This window comes from Lactuca serriola, chromosome 2, assembly GCF_051521515.1.
Source record: "Lactuca serriola cultivar US96UC23 chromosome 2, Lser_US96UC23_V15, whole genome shotgun sequence".
Lineage (NCBI taxonomy): Eukaryota > Viridiplantae > Streptophyta > Magnoliopsida > Asterales > Asteraceae > Lactuca > Lactuca serriola.
In genome coordinates this window covers 64,760,623-64,765,876 of record NC_136409.1, presented here as the reverse complement: position 1 = coordinate 64,765,876, position 5,254 = coordinate 64,760,623, and positions in this window count along the sequence as shown.

Sequence of the window (5,254 nt, the reverse complement as noted above, 5' to 3'; positions counted from 1 at the left end):
GTCTGGATAGCTTGACTAAAACGACACCGTATTCCATTTCTGCAAGCCGGATAAAAAATAAATCAAAATTAATTTTTAAGTACCCTATAGAGACGACATGTCGTCTCTATAGGTAGACAAAAACGGCGTCGTTCCACTCTGTTTCATTAAAGAATAAAATAAAATAGAAAAAGGTTTTCACGCGGATCAGTCCCACCTTTTCCAGACGACATTTCGTCTGGATAGCTTGACCAAAACGACACCGTATTCTGTTTCTGCAAGCCGGATAAAAAATAAATCAAAATTAAATTTTAAGTACCCTATAGGGACGACATGTCGTCTGCATAGGCTGACCAAAACGGCATCGTACTAATTTTTTGCGACAAAAAATTAAATAAATCGAAAATATGTTTTTATTTCCTCCTTCCGACGACATGTGGTCTGTATAGAAATTCGATATACCGCCAATATATTGTCCCTTCCCGCTCAGCCTATGCAGACGACTTGTCGTCTGTATAGCTTTTTTGGTCAACACTATAAGGTCAATGTTTGAAAACTCTGTCCAGACGACATGTTGTCTCTATAGATCGACTTTTGCCGACGACATGTGTCGTCTGGATAGGTGTCGTCTGCAAAGGGTTAAATCCTTGTAGTGCAAGGATGCTAAATATGTTAGGATGTTAGATTTCAACGTGACTCTTGCATGTATTGTTTAATAGTATGCTTATCTGGCAAGGCCCGAAGACAAGCGGGGCTTTATGGATATATTGTATGCTAGTTATTAGTATGTGTTTTTATGCTTACCGGGCGAGGCCCGATTTCGGACGGGGCTCGATGACTATATGGTATGCTATAGTCTTTGTTACTATTGCATGTTCTAGTAAGGTTATATGTTTATATGGTTATGAGAATACTTTTATTCTGATTGCTTTTGAGATTAATGAATGAATGGTTTGACTTATTTAAAAAAAAAATTACTCAGTATTTTTGGGACATTACACAAGCCCTTTAAATCAACGCACCGACCCTTATGCTTATGATCATTTAGTAGCAAGGGAACCTACTTCATGATGCTTGGCATACTTTTGTGTTGGATTGATTGTGAGGTTGTTGAAATGAAATGAATTAATGAGCGTTTCAATGTTATAATAATAGATGCGAGGAAGAAGCTATGTTGACTATGCCTCAGGAGAGTAGAATTTATATGATGGACAAGTTGTACAACCTAAAGGAGACTAAAAAAAACAAAAAAAAGGGAGTCTGGTGTGTGTGTTGCATCTAATAAGAAGATGAAAGATTTGGTGAAGTTCTCGGGTATGTGCTCAGTCAATATATTTTTTGAACGTGTCATTAAACTATTTTCTAATATATTTTTATTTGTAATTTTAATCGCCTGAAAACTATATACATCAGCAATTGGTCTCAACCTACCTTTTCGATGTAAAAATCTTTTTTCCTATATCACAAAAACAACCAACCATTTTTGTTATCATTTATCAATAACCCAACACAACCACAAATACATCTTATATGAGACTTTAAAATATATACAAAAATGTATAGTATTATACTTTATTTGTATAGAATTAAAAACCATGAATTTGATATATTTTTTATATTTTTCAGAAAACATATTATCCATAAATTAACATTATTAAAAATTCTAAATTTTAAAAATAAAAAGCAACCAATATTGTTGTGCCATGTGTCATAGTTGTGGTTTGGATCTTTCATACCTAGATTGCGATCAAATGGTGTATTTTTTTTCCACTTTACGGTATTAATGCAATGGTTGTAGCCTCTCCCAGTTAACATGGTCTAACGCGTCTATTGACCAAAGGTAAATATTTGTAAATATTGTAAATGTATAATTATATTCTACACAATGTGCAGACGACATTCGCCTAGTTAATGAATAAATTATGCTTGCCATATAACTTTGTTATGTTAATGAACAAATTAAGCTTGCCATATATCTTTGTTATGAAGAGACTTTTAGTACATAAAAGTGCCAAAGTATGTAGTCAAAACATTGCTATTTCTGAAGGATACACCATATTTCATAAGACTTTGGAATCATTAAGATTTCTTAAACTTTAAAATCAATAAGATGAGTATAATTAGGAGAAACAATAATAAATGTTTAAACAAACAAAATACCAACATAAATAATCCTTTGGTAAATGATCAAAGGAAATAAAACATGCTGAGAAGCGATGACAACTGACATCCAACTAACATAAAAAGGTAACATAAAGTCTAAAAGCACCAACGAAAATCTCAAGTTAACATGGAGTCTCAAAAAACTTAAATACACATTAATCAATGTCAATGCACATAGATGTTCGTATTCCTTAGGATCTTTTTATCAGGGCAACACAAAAATACTCTCATGCAACGTCTTCAAGGAGGGAACCGGGGCACGATCTCTCTTACATCTAGCTTGTTCTAACTGCTTCAATGCGAAAAAACATTAAAAAAAAAAAGAAAGAAAGAAAGAGGCATTACAACAATGTTTAACACCAAATACTATAAAAAGGCTTAAGTTGTATGTTTGATATGATGAAGGATTTATGTTGTAAAAAACAACCAATGCAACCATATGAATTATGCAATTTACGTTCGCACCTACTAGAGTACCTCAACTTTTACTTTTCAGTTGTAGATTTTTCTGCCTTGCTATCAAATAGGTGAACTTGGTTCGTTCAGTTACCAAGGAGAATGATATGTAAATTAACTTCCCAGAATGATCGAGATTATGTTGTCATACTACTCACATGAACTACTAATATCACCCCTAATCATTTCTAATATTTAAGAAATCCTTTTGAACATATAAAGATAAAGAAGTTACAAAAATGAGCCTTGGATTTACTCTTGCCTGATATCAATGTACTAAAAAAAAAAGTCGAAAATGTCGTCGGTACAGGAGTCGTCGGTATAGCATAGTTAGTCCAGACGACATGTCGTCTGTAAAAGGTCGTCAGGAAAGATTTTCGAGGAAATTAGAAAAAGTTTTATTTGGACCCTATAGAGACGACTTGTCGTTTGGAAAAGTTTTATTCCAATTTTCCTCCAATTTTCATCCGATTCCGATTTTCATCCAATTTCAAATCAAACATACAATACAAATTTTCAACTAATTTCAAATATACATTCAATTTCATACAATCATACCACAATGAGCATAAACAAATCATACCTATATAACTTCATTTTCATTTTCATGCCAAAATACACTTTCATTCCTCAAAATACATATATATATATATATATATATATATATTAGCAATTAACCAAAAATATTCTAAAAAGTATATATATCATGGTGCATTACAGTTTCCTTAAGCAGGGGAAAAAAACCAACCTTAAAATCGGTGATGAAGAGAGGTATATCAGCAGAAATTATTTTCTATGGCGGTTTTCACCGTTGTCCGGCCGGCAGCAGTGTTTTAGGGCTCCAAAATCGGAATAAAAACTCAAGCTATTACTAATTAAGAAGAAATCAAGGACAAAAACATTACCTTTTAGCTGGATAATGAAGTGGAACGCTGGAACTGGATTCGCCGAAGCAATCAAGAGGAAAAGGGTTGGGCAGTCGACTGGAAAATGAAAACTGAAAAGGTTTTTGTTACAGCGAAACCCTATAGAGACGACATGTCGTCTGGATAACTTGACCAAAAAAAGGTTTTCACGCAGATCGATCCCACCTTTTCCAGACGACAGGGACCTTTTCCAGACGATATGTCGTCTGGATAGCTTGACCAAAACAACACGCGGATCGGTCCCACCTTTTCCAGACGACATGTCGTCTGGAATGTCTTGACGAAAACGACACCGTATTCCATTTCTGCAAGCCGGATAAAAAATAAATCAAAATTAATTTTTAAGTACCCTATAGAGAGGACATGTCGTCTGCATAGGCTGACCAAAACGGCATCGTAATACTTTTCTGCGACAAAAAATTAAAATAAATCGAAAATAAGCTTTTATTTCCTCCTTCCGACGACATGTGGTCTGTATAGAAATTCGATATACCGCCAATATTTTGTCCCTTCCCGCTCAGCCTATGCAGACGACTTGTCGTCTGTATAGCTTTTTTGGTCAACACTATAAGGTCAATGTGTGAAAACTCTGTCCAGACGACATGTCGTCTCTATAGATCGACTTTTGCCGACGACATGTGTCGTCTGGATAGGTGTCGTCTGCAAAGGGTTAAATCCTTGTAGTGCAAGGATGCTTAATATGTTAGGATGTTAGATTTCAACGTGACTCTTGCATGTATTTTTTAATGGTATGCTTATCGGGCAAGGCCCGAAGACAAGCGGGGCTTTATGGATATATTGTATGCTAGTTATTAGTATGTGTTTTTATGCTTACCGGGCGAGGCCCGATTTCGGACGGGGCTCGATGACTATATGGTATGCTATAGTCTTTGTTACTATTGCATGTTCTAGTAAGGTTATATGTTTATATGGTTATGAGAATACTTTTATTCTGATTGCTTTTGAGATTAATGAATGAATGGTTTGACTTATTTAAAAAAAAAATTTACTCAGTATTTTTGGGACGTTACACAAGCCCTTTAAATCAACGGACCGACCCTTATGCTTATGATCATTTAGTAGCAAGGGAACCTACTTCATGATGCTTGGCATACTTTTGTGTTGGATTGATTGTGAGGTTGTTGAAATGAAATGAATTAATGAGCGTTTCAATGTTATAATAATATATGTGAGGAAGAAGCTATGTTGACTATGCCTCAGGAGAGTAGAATTTATATGATGGACAAGTTGTACAACCTAAAGGAGACTAAAAAAAAAACAAAAAAAGGGAGTCTGGTGTGTGTGTTGCATCTACTAAGAAGATGAAAGATTTGGTGATGTTCTCGGGTATGTTCTCAATCAATATATTTTTTGAACGTGTCATTAAACTATTTTCTAATATATTTGTATTTGTAATTTTAATCGCCTGAAAACTATATACATCAGCAATTGGTCTCAACCTACCTTTTCGATGTAAAAATCTTTTTTCCTACATCACATAAACAACCAACCATTTTTGTTATCATTTATCAATAACCCAACACAACCACAAATACATCTTATATAAGAATTTAAAATATATACAAAAATGTATAGTATTATACTTTATTTATATAGAATTAAAAACCATGAATTTGATATATTTTTTATATTTTTCAGAAAACATATTATCCATAAATTAACATTATTAAAAATTCTAAATTTTAAAAATAAAAAGCAACCAATATTGT